The following is a 14,083-nucleotide window of genomic DNA, read 5'->3' as shown; positions in this document are numbered from 1 at the left end:
CATATGAAAGAAATTTTAAATTGTCTTTAAAAGAACTGAAATTAGCTGTTTTCAAAACTATTCTAATTGGTTGCTAACTATTTTTCTGCTGGTAATAACACAGGTAACATATAAGTGTAAGTTCATGTATGTGACCTGTTCTTATAACATTTTAATTTCCTGTAACTACCCAGTAACTATAAACTAACACTTTCGCTCAAAATCTACTACAGTTCGTTTATATAATATATGTAAAGTTTGTAGATAAGAATAAAAGGTCTGATCTAAACTAAATCAATGGGAGTAGGGACGTTCAAGATACTCATTCCATCCACAATTCATTGCCATCTTCAAATGTGCAATACATTAACACAAGAGATGGGTTAAGCAGGAAGAGGCAGTATTAAATTTGAACTTCTTGCTTTTGTGTATTTGAATCATGCCTTTAGTGTTATTTAAATGATTTTTCTAATTTTAATTTCCCTTGATTTTAGCAGCAATATAATACTTATATACCACTTTTCACCTGATATAAAAAAATCAAATCAGAAAAAAAACAGTATTGCTTTAAAAAAATGTCAGTTCCCCTACAACTACCCATACAGACACTTCTTCACTGACATTTTTTCTGGTCCATCAGATTGGGGTGGAACCAATCCTTTGTATGTATTACATTTTCAACATTTGGATGGAATTTTGAGCCATATTCATCCTGTCCACAGAATGCATTCTCCTTAAACCCAGCCTGAACAAATGTTTCACACCACAGTGTTTGTGTAAATTTTAAACTATAAAGCTACATTTTCTTCTCTGGGATTCTGCAATGTGTTCACACTGGGCCAAATCCATTTTTTCAATTTTTTTTTCAATTTCAAGAATTGAACGGGTAGCTACACGGGCAGAACTGAGAACAGTATGTGTGCAATGCATTAGGGACAGCAATCCGTGTTGGAAAGGGTTATGAAAATTAGCTGCTGAATGCTCTATAAAAAATAGCTTTTTGAACTGAGTGAACTTGTCTGTAACTCATCAAATTGATTTGAGCCCTTCTCTTTCTCTGCATGAAGGGAAAATGGCTTGCAATCATTCATTTACTTTTTTAAAAGTATTTAAACTGCCCCCAAATAAATTCTTTTTTTATTCACAGTTCTTCTGTAATAAAAACCAACTAAACAGGTTTACATTAAATTTGGGGGGGGAGGGGAATTTCATTCAGGCATAGCACTTGTATATCAAACTTTAGCTTGATGTGATTTTAAATGGCTAAGCTATATACCCCTCAAAAATGTGTGTTTATAATTAATCAGTGGACCTCTCCTTAACTACAATAGCCTTCTTAGTAGCATTTTAATATATACCAGGTACAGTCCATTAAGCTGGAACAAATATAATCCTGAAAAGACAAGCTTTACATTTTCCTGATCGTGGGTAATTTTCCACATTTCTAAGCTACCATTTTGAAGGCATTTTCTTATTTCCTGAGTTTGAAGTACAACATAGCATCTTTGTTGCCTGACTGCTTAGCTTTCCAAAGTTCCTTGAAGTTTGTGGCCCATAAGTCTTGGAGCCTTCAATATAGCTCTAGCTACCGGATACTCTCTGAGATAACATTTTATGAAATTATCTGCAGCTGTGTGATTCTCATGTGCAAGTTACTGCCTGCAGATGTCAAATTCATAGTGCTGTTAGTACTGTATGTCTAGGTCACAGAGCCTAAAATGAAGGCCTGGAGCCAGATACTCACCTGGGTGCAACTGCAAAGAAGAAAGTGGCTTTCATAATGAAAAACTATATATCAAAATTCATGGCTTCTCAAGGCAGTAGTAGGAGTGTGCCTTAAGGGCCTGATTCTGCTCACACTGAAGTCAACGAGGATTTTACCAGTGACTTTAACATAAGCAAGACAACGGGCCCTAAGTATCTAGATTCCAAAGCATAACCAGAGTCCAATGTATTCTAACACTTTAGCCAAGATTTTCTGCATAGTCTAGCCATTGCTGCAAAACTGTGTGGCAGAATTAAAGTTTAGATTAAACAGTTGCGGGCATGTTGATGTCAATGGAGCTGCACCAATTTACACTAGCAAATAATCTGACCTTACATTTCTAGCCCTTACAGTTGCAAAAACAGCCTTCCACATATGAACCCAATGCAAACTAATGAGTCTGCAGAATAGCTCTGAGAAATGTGAATTGCACCTATTAATTTCAACGATGTGTTAATTTAGACACCGAATAATGACAAGTTAAAGAAATGGTTCGATTGTTAACTATTAAACTGCTAATATTTTAGCAGAAGCATTCAGCTAACGTGCATTGATAGACATAGGGGCTCCAGTTCGGGCAGCAGTCGCGCTTATACAGCTCATGCAAGGGATTAGCTCCTTGACTGAGAATCTGATGACACAACTCACTCCTGGATAAGAACAAGTAACAATCTAGCTCCCCTGTGATCTTATTCCTGTAACCTTTGCCCTTCCTCCCTATTGTTTATTACCTTTGCATTGTGTCCTGTACTGAACTAGAAAATATTTGCCATACCCCTTTAACCAAGATGGGTTAAGGTATCAGCAAAAGATACATAGATGGACCTTGTTCCTTATTCTCTCCTGGCTTACATCAACATCAGAACAGATCACCATAAGAAGACTTATACTAGTATAGAAACAGGACAGTTCACAGGAAAGTACTACATGGAATGTGTGGGCATGTCTGCCACACTTTGAATTTGATCAGTTTTGGCTTCTTTGCCTTACAACTGGTGCTGTGCCTGAGCCACACAATTCCAATTCAGACGTGGCTCCCAGATCCCCTTTGGTCCAAATCTTCTCTAATGACACCTTTGACATCAGTGGTTCCTCACTTTTCCAGACTACTGTACCCCTTTCAAGAATCTGACTTGTCTTGCGTACCCCAAGTTTTCACCTCACTTAACAACTACTTGCTTACAAAATCAGACATAAAATTCCAAGAGTGTCCCAGCACACTATTACTGAAAAATTGCTTACTTTCTCATTTTCACCATATAATTATAAATTAAAAGATTGGAATATAAATATTGTACTTATATTTCAATGTGATTCTTGAGTCTGTTTTTCACTTGTGAGCCATGTCTGAAGCCCAAGCCCCCCAGGCAGTGGGGTTGAAGCATGTAACTTAGCTTCATGGGGCTCCCTATAGCATGTGGCCCCGGGCAGTTGCCCTGCTTGCCACCCCTTAATGCCAGCCCTACACTTGCAATCGCCCTAAACCCATCTATGATCCCCCCTGGGAGCTGCAAACCCCAAGTTGAGAAACACTGATCTAGATGAGTTGAGCACCCCCAGTAATATATCTCTGTGTACCCCAAAGGGTACATGTACCCCTGGTTGAGAACCACTGTTTTAAATTATGTCAGTGTAGATTCTTGACTGAGAATCTCATCACACAACTGACTTTATTTTTGCTTAACTTTAATATTGGCACAATAAGTGGAAGGAGCATCAGAACTGAGGAAAAGAAATAGGGATTTCCCCCTACTACAGTCAAACAAAACAAGCCTACTGTGTGAGGGTATACACCATCCCTAGAAGTTAAGTAGAGGAGCATATCAGGTTCATAGGATTTTTCGCCCTCCCTTCAGTCTGGGCTGTAAAGTTTCCTCTTCTCGTATTGTCAGCCCTACAGCCTGGCGAACAAAGAGTCTCAGAAGAGACTCTGTATCAAACTGCAAGTAGGATGTCAAAAAGAATCCAATTCTCATAATTTATGAGAGCATCACTTTCAAAAGGCTTCCAGTGCCTCTGTCAGCCTGAGGTCATGCTCAAACTCAGGTTCCTAAATGGTACCGGCCAAGCCACTGACCAGACAGTTTTACCATTTGGTCTCTTTATATGGTCACATTATTACCCAGTAAATTGTCTTGATCACCTCAGTGCTCACATATCTGAATTATAAGCAAACTTGATTGGATTTTTAAAGCAACATGAAAGAGTGCCCCTTTGATTATATACTTTCACCCAATTTATATTGTGAATAAGACGCCATCCAGTCTTTGCTTACTCTTGTTTAGTGCATGCATGATGTGAAAGCCAAAGCCACAGGAGTAGGATGAACAGCTGAAATATCTCTAATGACAGCACTTTTGAAATTGTATAGCTGCTATTTCTTTTCTATGGTTTCCAAACAACAACAACAAAAGTAATGTCTGTGTTAAGAGCATCAGTCGGGCTCGTTTAATTGGATAATAGTTGTCTGTGTAATTTCTTTTTTTTCCTTCTGATAATTTAAAATGAAAAGGAAGAAAGCAAGGAATTTTCATGAAGGTTATAAAATGTATTTTAGTCACCTGGGAGACCAAACCAGCTATATGATATTTTCCAGGTGCACATGTATGTAGGCATTTTAAAAGATACAGTGTCACCCAGTTAAATATGTATATTCATGGTCATATTACATGTAATTTTGTAGATTGTAGGTTCAGCAGTAACAATGACATTTTGCACTTGCATCTCAGATTCTACAAGTGCATTACAAATATTAATTTATTCTCAGAACACCCTACTAGGCAAGTATTAACCCCATTTAAGAGATGGGTGTAGTGAGGCACAGAGAAGTTCAGGGTTAGGTTGTACCTGTTCAGCCCAAAAGAAGCTCTCTTGGCATGGTGGGGGAGTGAATACTGCTATACCCCATGAAGCAGTTCAGTATGCTCCCCTGGCTACGTCTTCCAGCTGTTGTGAGAGAGGAGTGGAGCCAGGGCTCTGCCTACTGCTTCACCTTTGAGGTGCCCTATAAGGGCTGGGGAGAATTTAGCTCACTGTCAGTGGTTTGCGCAAAGAATGGCAGAGCTGATAAAATGCCCAAAGTTCCAATTCCCAGCCCCCTGCTTTAAACCCTATTCACAATAGTCCCTCCTAAAGTAATAAAAATGAATGGGGCTATTGAGATGACCATCACCGTTAATACATGCCATGGCCACTTGAAACTGAGCTCTGCTCATGGTAATGTGGATTGCTACAAGACCCTGTGATGATCACTGATTTAACCCAAGTCTCGACCATATTTTAATATATACATTTTACTGTACAGTTTGTTAGATGTGTGAATTATTCCAAGACAATATGTCCTAATGACTAATAGCCAAATTCTGCTACCCTTATGTTGAGTAAGTAGTACTTTACTCTGCAAGTACTCCTATTGATTTCAATAGGTGTAATCCTAAATTAGCAAAGTGTGAGTAAGAGTAGCAGAGTCTTAAACCCCAGTCCTGCACTCCACTAGCTCCTGTGTGCTGCCCCGTTGAATTAACTGGGGTGCTACATAAGCACAGGTTCTGTGTGAGTGGATCTGAATGTAGGACTGGAGGCAATATCAATGCACATTTACTTATTTTAGCTGAAATATTCAGATACACATTAACACTGAAAACATGTTGAGGCTGTATAACTGCTGTTCCTGAATTCCCATTTTCTAGATACTTGTTATCATTCAGTGTCAGTTAGTAAACTGGAAAACATGGGAATTCTTGTAAGAAAGGTTAATAGCGTGGTATACATGAAAACTGCATTTTGGACCCAAAAGTCTCATCTATTGTAATGTATTCTTTTCCCCACTCCCAAATAATCGAAAAAGAAAGCTACCTAAAAGCACAGTTCACATTAAAAAAAGCCATAATTTTAAAATGCAAAATGGTTTAATAGTTTTTAGTAATAATATAACCAGCCAGAAAACTTTTTCTATTTCAATTTTGTGCTTTTATGTAACTTTACTATTCCACATCAGTTTAATGTCAAAGTCTATTAAAAACATATATTCCCATTTGAGATTAGAACCAAACATTCTGTGATCCAGAATTAATTTTTATGGCCAAGATATAATCCCCTGAAGTAGGGTCTGACAATGGAAATCCTGACACACCTTTAAATGTAGCATGATGATTGGCATCACTATCACATTGAAACCAATACACAAAATAAACTTAAGATAATGGCTACATAGTGTAAGCAGCAGTGGAACTGCCATAACTTTTATGTATGACTACATTACACTCTTTAGATAAATGGCTTGATGGAAATCAGCAGTGTAGGGCCAGTTCATTTTTGTCTATCTTAAAAAGGGCTCCGAAAAACATCATTCCTTATCAAATGATCACTGAAAAGACAGCTTCCTGTAATACATGGAGATAAAGAATGGGCTCAGGAGAGGAATGTGCTGTCTTATCAGGATGGACTTAATTGTCCCTAACAGCCAATGTAAAGCTGCATAAAGATTATATTAATTGTTAATTAAGCTGATTTTAACTTTGTTAGACCAAAAAATGCTGAAAAATATACCAACACCCATTTTATGAGGCAGTCATCACGCTGAGGAAGTGTCTGCTGTGCAGGTTTCTGTAGCGTCTATGGTTTGCTGCAGTAGGTCTACCACCACGGATCGTATTTCATGACAAATTCTCCACTTTACCGTATAGGGGTTTTTCACTGTAGAGCCACATAAACTAGTTGAATTTCATGATGAATTGCCTCTGGCCTCCACATTCCACCACCAGCAGTATGGCGGAGGCCTGTCAATCACTTATACCTTGCTCCCATGCCTTTTCCACATCCTATTTCATCTAATACAAGAAAGGCTGTTACGCTATAGAGTCCCCACACAGATTTTGTAAATAGAGAACTGTACAAAAAAGCTACTATTGACATGTATTCTGTGTGTATGTCACTAACAAGGAGGGAGGCAGAGAAAGCTGCACTGGTGGAAGTGTCCTTGTTGCTTGGGCGGTGGTCTAGAGACAGGGTTTGGAGACAGCTTTAACTGTTCTCTGGCTGCTGATGTTAGTTAGTGGCAAGGTCCTGCTTCCATTGCTGATTTCTCTCTCCCCTCCTCCATAAATTCCTATAAATGATGGTATTCATTTCCCAGCTTGTGATGTTATCTGTTTTATGTAAATGTTCTCTGTATGTGAAAGAGTTAGATGCTACCATACCGTGACCTGCAGATTCTTGTAACATTTCTGAACATCTGAAATTGACTTCAGTGGGGCTGCACAAGGATAGCCAATGGGTGAAATTTGATCCTTTTTGTGATTGGTAGCAATTGTGATAGCAATTATTTCAGCCGGTGACATATACATACTGTACCTTACACCTAAATCAGACATGCAGGACTTGATTTTGCTACTGTGTTATTCCTATTTTACACGTGGTAGATCCATTAATGTCAATGGAGTTACACCAGTGTCAAAATGGATTAGTGCAGTAGTGGATCCGGGCCTCAAAAATTGTTCGGTCATTCAGGATAGACTCTCATGTTCCGTACAAACATCTGGTCCAAGCTTTCAGCGCATAACATCATTCATCACTATTTGACATGTTACCACTGCTGCCCACATTCCATCAACACGCCACAGAACATCTTTCCTTCTCTCGACACCTTACATTTCATCTGGTCATAGGGATCATTCATGTAGTCTTACAAAAAAATGCCACCATTCATGGGTTCTAACAACATAATCACTAGTTATACAGCAAGTTCTCATTTAGAGTATCATGTCCCCCGTGGTCACTGGGGGGTGAGTGAGTGAATTCTGAGACTGGGGTATGATGTACTCCAATGACATGATCTGCTCCAAAACAAAAGTATTCCTAATTAGTAAACAACACATTCAATTCATATAATACTTTTCATTCAAGGATCTCAAAAGTGCTTTACAAACATTAATCCTGCCAACACAGCTGTTAGGTGAGTATTATTACTGAATTTACAGATTGGTAAACTGAGATATGCAAAAGGTAAGTGACTTCTCTGGGGGCGTGTCTGCACAAACACTTAGTTTGTGGCAAGCTGGGCGGTAAGTCTACCCCCACACCAGCCAGCCTTGCGCTAAGTGTCTCTGATCTAACCCACTTTGAAATGGGAGTAGTTTAAGGAGTACTCTGGACATTTTTCTACACATCAGCAGGGTCCAAATGGCATGTAGCAGGTTAGATTTACATCCTACTTGCCACAAACTAAGTGTTTGTGGAGACAAGGCCTGAAGGTCACATGGAAATCAGTAGCAGAACCCTGGAGTCCTGACTTGTTATTAGACCATAATGCCTTCCAAAAATGCTGAAATGTTTGTTTACCATAATTCTCATAGTTCTCACCCCCTCTTTTCAGCTTCAAATATAAAAATATTAAAGGTCTTCTTTTGATAATCAGTAATAAATATGTGGAAGTCAGAATAAATAATTATTCTGGAGACTAATGAAAGAGAAAAATATTATTTATTTATTATTTATTGATTATTTATTGATCTTGAAGGAAACTGCTTGGGAGACATTACATTTCTGGGGGATCTGGTCTTGTTTGTGTAGTGTAATCTGAGGACACAGGGATTCTTGTAATTTGTCTGTACAAATACCATTATGTTCATTTCATTGTTACAATGCAGTTGTTGTTAATTCTCCTTGCACAGAACACCATTTTTCTGCTAATAGAGTTGAATTACAGATGTGACCAGTTCATGCTGAAGCACTGAAAGTCTAGTGGGTCAGTCTGCTTCAAGTGTCTTATAGTTGTCTGGATCTGGACCACACAGACTCAAGTTGTGCTAGTGTGTCCTTAGAGGAAAGCATTTCCTTCTCTACAAAATGAATGCTTGACCAGTTAGACCTTGCTGTAGTCAGCACAGCTGGGGAGTATGTGTAGCCTATCCAATTGATAAGTTCTGCTCAGCAGAGCTGGTCTGAGTTCTAATTTTCAATGTTTTGTTACTACACAGTGTGTAATGTTATCCTGCCATCTGATATGCATGATGGATCTCAAAAGGGACAGGTGAAGTTTGTCTTTGGCTTGACAGCAGTAGTATATCTGGATCCACAGTCAGAGAAAATAGCTAAGATCACTCTGCTTGATAGACTTTGAATTGAGCAGATAACCTGATAGTATGGAGATCCCACACATACTGTTTAAGTCTTTTAAAAGAGAAACCAACCTCTCTGATGCAAATGTACAGGTTCTAACCTGTGGAAGCAGTTCTCAATGGTTGGAGGGTGAAATCGGCTATGAAATCCAGCTCAGTAGGGCTGATGCAGATGGGTGTTATGGGACATTGTTTATCTGGTACGGATTGGTACTTTCACTTCTATTTTCAAGAGAAGTTCTCCTGCTGAAAATCTGCCTAGTGTAATTTGAAGATGTTTTGGAGTATGTGCTTCAATTGCACAGTCATCTCATCAAATGAGGGCTTGTTGTGAATGAGATTAGAAAGGAAAGATAGTCCAGCCAGGAATTTGGGATACTTTGGTTCAATTCCCTGCTTGGCCATAGACTTCCTATGTGACCTCTCTGCCTCAGGTCCCCATCTGTAAAATGGGGATGATAGCATTTCCCTACCTCATGGGGCACTGGGAAGATCAATATATTAAAGACGGTGAGGCGGTCAGATGCTATGGTGCCAGTACCACATAAGTATCTGAAATAAAGAGTTCTTTATTGATATAAGAACAGGAGGACTCGTGGCACCTTAGAGACTGTCATAAATATAAAGGGAAGGGTAAACCCCTTTGAAATCCCTCCTGGCCAGGGGAAAGCTCCTCTCACCTATAAAGGGTTAAGAAGCTAAAGGTAACCTCGCTGGCACCTGACCAAAATGACCAATGAGGAGACAAGATACTTTCAAAAGCTGGGAGGAGGGAGAGAAACAAAGGGTCTGGGTCTGTCTATATGCTGGTCTTTACCGGGGATAGACCAGGAATGGAGTCTTAGAACTTTTAGTAAGTAATCTAGCTAGGTATGTGTTAGATTATGATTTCTTTAAATGGCTGAGAAAAGAATTGTGCTGAATAGAATAACTATTTCTGTCTATGTATCTTTTTTGTAACTTAAGGTTTTGCCTAGAGGGGTTCTCTATGTTTTTGAATCTAATTACCCTGTAAGATATCTACCATCCTGATTTTACAGGGGGGATTTCTTTATTTCTATTTACTTCTATTTTTTATTAAAAGTCTTCTTGTAAAAAACTGAATGCTTTTTCATTGTTCTCAGATCCAAGGGTTTGGGTCTGTGGTCACCTATGCAAATTGGTGAGGCTTTTTATCCAACATTTCCCAGGAAAGTGGGGGTGCAAGTGTTGGGAGGATTGTTCATTGTTCTTAAGATCCAAGGGTCTGGGTCTGTAGTCACCTAGGCAAATTGGTGAGGCTTTTTACCAAACCTTGTCCAGGAAGTGGGGTGCAAGGTTTTGGGAAGTATTTTGGGGGGAAGGACGCGTCCAAACAGCTCTTCCCCAGTAACCAGTATTAGTTTGGTGGTGGTAGCGGCCAGTCCAAGGACAACGGGTGGAATATTTTGTACCTTGGGGAAGTTTTGACCTAAGCTGGTAAAGATAAGCTTAGGAGGTTTTTCATGCAGGTCCCCACATCTGTACCCTAGAGTTCAGAGTGGGGGAGGAACCTTGACAGAGACTAACAAATTTATTTGAGCATAAGCTTTCGTGGGCTACAGCCCACTTCATCGGATGCATGCAGTGGAAAATACAGGATGATTTTATATACACAGAGAACATGAAACAATGGGTGTTACCATGCACACTATAACGAGAGTGATCAGTTAAGGTGAGCTATTACCAGCAGGAGAGAAAAAAAAAACAACACAAACCCCCCCCCCCCCCCAAAAAAACCTTTTGTAGTGATGTGTCATTACACAAAGTAAAACTATTTCCCCATGTTTATTTTTCTCCCCTACTGTTCTTCACACATTCTTGTCAACTGCTGGAAATGGCCTATCTTGATTATCACTACAAAAGGTTTTTTTTGTTTTTTTTTCTCTCCTGCTGGTAATAGCTCACCTTAACTGACCACTCTCGTTATAGTGTGCATGGTAACACCCATTGTTTCATGTTCTCTGTATATAAAATCGTCCTACTGTATTTTCCACTACATGCATCCGATGAAGTGAGCTGTAGCTCATGAAAGCTTATGCTCAAACAAATGTGTTAGTCTCTAAGGTGCCGCAAGTCCTCCTTTTCTTTTTGCGGATACAGACTAACACGGCTGCTACTCTGAAACCTGTTTATTGATATAGTTTGTGATGTGCAATTTGATCAGACTCAAGAGATTGGCAGGTTTGCAAAACCTGATGCATGTCTACAATATATTAACCTCCTTTACTACATCTTGATGCTAACCTGTTCTCCTCCTATACCTCCCTCCTTAGTCAACGTCATCTTCTTCCAGTGCCTCTCAAAGCCTGGCTTCAACCCCTCTGTCCAGTCTAGCACTTCCAGCAGTCTGAGATTTCTCCCCCGGATGTTCCACTGCCAATTAAGGTTCACATTCTCCAAAACTGAACATCCTACCTTTCCTCCTAAATCTTTCCCAACACCTCTCATCTGTTTCCACTGACAGCTCAACTCTGATCCATCTCTTAGGCTCACAATTCTGGGGTCATTTTCAGTTATTTTCTCTCCTTTGCCAATATCTGCTCTGCCGACATCCACTCTATTACTATTGCCTCTATGCCTGTTGCCTCTCTCTCTCTCCTTTAATACATCTGCTCTTATCATCTCCTTTTGTTGAATGCCTTTCACTAGCCAAGCTGTAAAACTGACTCCGTTCTTTGTGATCTTTTTCCTCACACAGCTCTGTATGCATATACCCACTTACTGCCCTGGTCTTCCTTGCGTCTTCCCTCTCACGGTCCCTCCTTAACATGCACTGCTTCCAAAAGGCCTGTGTTGTTTTTCCATGCACAGAGAGCGAAATATATATCTTTTCAGTTAGATCATTTATACTAATGTAAACAACAAGGGAGAATAGCTATATTATTTTGTATGATTATATGTGCCTCTTGATACCTTCTTGATATTTTTCATGGAGTTAAATCAAAGGAGGCTGCTAGTGGGGAGTAAGCAGGAAACAAACCAATGACAGACAGAAGCTATTTCCAGAGAGAATATCAGGGGCCCTGGAGAGAAACAGTGACTGAGCTAGTCATTGAAAAATCCCCACCTGCCTGTCACCAGCAGGGTGACTGGTCTGTGTTTCCCAGACAAGAGTCTACGATCAAATGAACACTAAGCAGTTAAAACTTCTGGCTCAGAGGAAAAAGAAGAAAGGCAGAAATGGTCAGCAGCTTCGTGCGCAGATAGACTGGATGAGGCAAAGGATACAGCAGGGCTGTGGAACTAAGGCAGAGGCTCTGGAGGATGTGCCTGAAATAACTGGGCTTGCTTAAGCTTTCAGAGTTGAGGAGCTGCAAGCAAACCCTGGCTGTGCAGGCCTGTTGTGGGTTTCGTCCTTTCCCCCCTCCTGGTTGTGTACCGTTGGGCACATGAACAGTATGTGTGTTTGGAAGGAGCTGATCTAAGTCATTTTAAACAGCGTCTGGTCACAGGCACCCAAATGGGAGCGTTGTAACAAGGTGGCCTTCCCCTTTAAGGGCCAGCAGGCCTGAGACCAGTCAGCCCTGCCTCCTTATACCTGTGCTGGGTGTTGGACTTAAGAGGAGGAAAAGCCAGCAGTAGAGGGCTGATTGGGAAGGAGAGCAGAGAGACTGCTCCTAGCCCTACCTGGGTGCAAGAAGCCTGGGTGAGAGCCAGGAGCTGTCTGAGGGCTGTGGTTGGTCAGTGTCCTTTGTAGGAGCATGGGCACAGGACCAGCTGGATGGGTTGGCGAGAGCTCAGGTATCTGTTGAAGCAGGCTGTTGCAGCTGAGGCTCCCCTGTAAGGAAGGGGGCTGGATGCTGAGCTTGGCTGAAGCATCCTTTGTTTGGTTTTCCTTTGTCTAAATGACTCTGTTACCGTGGAAAGGCTAGAACTCTAAAGTGGCTTGGCTGGAGGGCCAAATCCTATCTGTGGCTAGATTAGGCCAAAAATCATTGTGGGAAAGCTGTGGCAGCCTGTGCTGTATGGGAGTGCTTCAGGCCAGGGAGTCTTGTAATAAGTGTCTTGCAGGAATTGCAGTTGGGCCTCTCGTGGTAACATGGTGGAAGCAGGGGGGCTGCTAGCCTGGAACTCTGATCATGGCAGAGCCCTGGGATTCTGCCCAGAGAGAGGTGAAGGTAGCAAAACCTGTCACCTGAGGGTGCACTCGTGAGGGACTGCAAGGGAGTGTACGGCAGCGCCTGCAATGTAACATGGCAGGACGGGGGAATAGGGGGTTTTGTAACATGTTGGTCCAATCTAAAGTGTGGTGAACTATGGTGTTCCACTGGAAAGAAAGTAAGTCAAGGCCTGTCACTTGGAAAGAACATCCCTGGGAGAGACCAGAGGGGCAGCTCACCCCTTAGCCATTCCACTACATAGTAAGGAAAACATGTAAGAAAGAACAAATATATATCATTGCCATGAAAGGGAAATTACAGAATTACAATGGCATCTCTTTTCAATGAAACAGCTATGTACATCACAGCCTATAAATCCTATCAGAGAAAAGGCCTATCTATATCCTCTGTTGCTGGTGGAGATAAATTAATTAACAGAAGATTGAACATCAAACACTAAACAACACTTTGGTAAAAAAAAAATTGCGGCACTAACAAATTAGCTCTTAACTTCCCAATCCAATCACATTGCTTTGTTCCCTTCCACACACCCACCCTTTTTTTGTCCATTGTCTGTTTAGATATCAGCTCTTCATGGCAGGGATCTTGTCATACCTGTTTGTAAAGCACCTGGTACGCTGTTAGAGCTATACAGTCAGTGGTGCTGGGGGTACTGCCACACCCCCATGGATTGAAGTAGTAAAAACAAACACTAAATACGTGGCTTCCATCTTCAGCACCCCCGCTATAAAAATGGTTCAAGCACCCCTGCATACAAGTAGTGATTAATCAGAGTAATAATAATAATAAGCTGTATGCCACTTACTCAGCCCCACCCCACTGTAAACTGCTCTAGCTAGTGCTATTATTCACTCACTTTCACAAATATCAAATTCACCCACAAACTTTAGGGGGAAAATATTTGGTAAAGATCCATGTTCCTTTCTGTATGTATTACATTGTATTTGACATGCACCAATATTTATATCACTGTGACCCATCTAACCTGTTGCTGCACCTTGACACAGTCATTGAGGCACATGTGCTTTGAAATGTAGATGCTTCCAAGACATTTCATGTTTATCAGGTTGGCAACAGAT

The 14,083-nt window shown here is 40.7% G+C and overlaps 1 long non-coding RNA gene across 2 annotated transcripts in view; it reads left to right on the top strand.

The window, feature by feature from the left end:
* Nucleotides 1–14,083, top strand: part of LOC311528385 — an 83,210-nt gene that overhangs the window by 3,711 nt on the left and 65,416 nt on the right. The window lies entirely within an intron of this gene.

Source organism: Lepidochelys olivacea, assembly GCF_965140295.1.
Source record: "Lepidochelys olivacea isolate rLepOli2 genome assembly, chromosome: 11".
In the NCBI taxonomy this organism is placed as follows: domain Eukaryota; kingdom Metazoa; phylum Chordata; order Testudines; family Cheloniidae; genus Lepidochelys; species Lepidochelys olivacea.
Note: the sequence above shows the minus strand (reverse complement) of the source record. Positions and strands in the feature narration are given on the sequence as shown.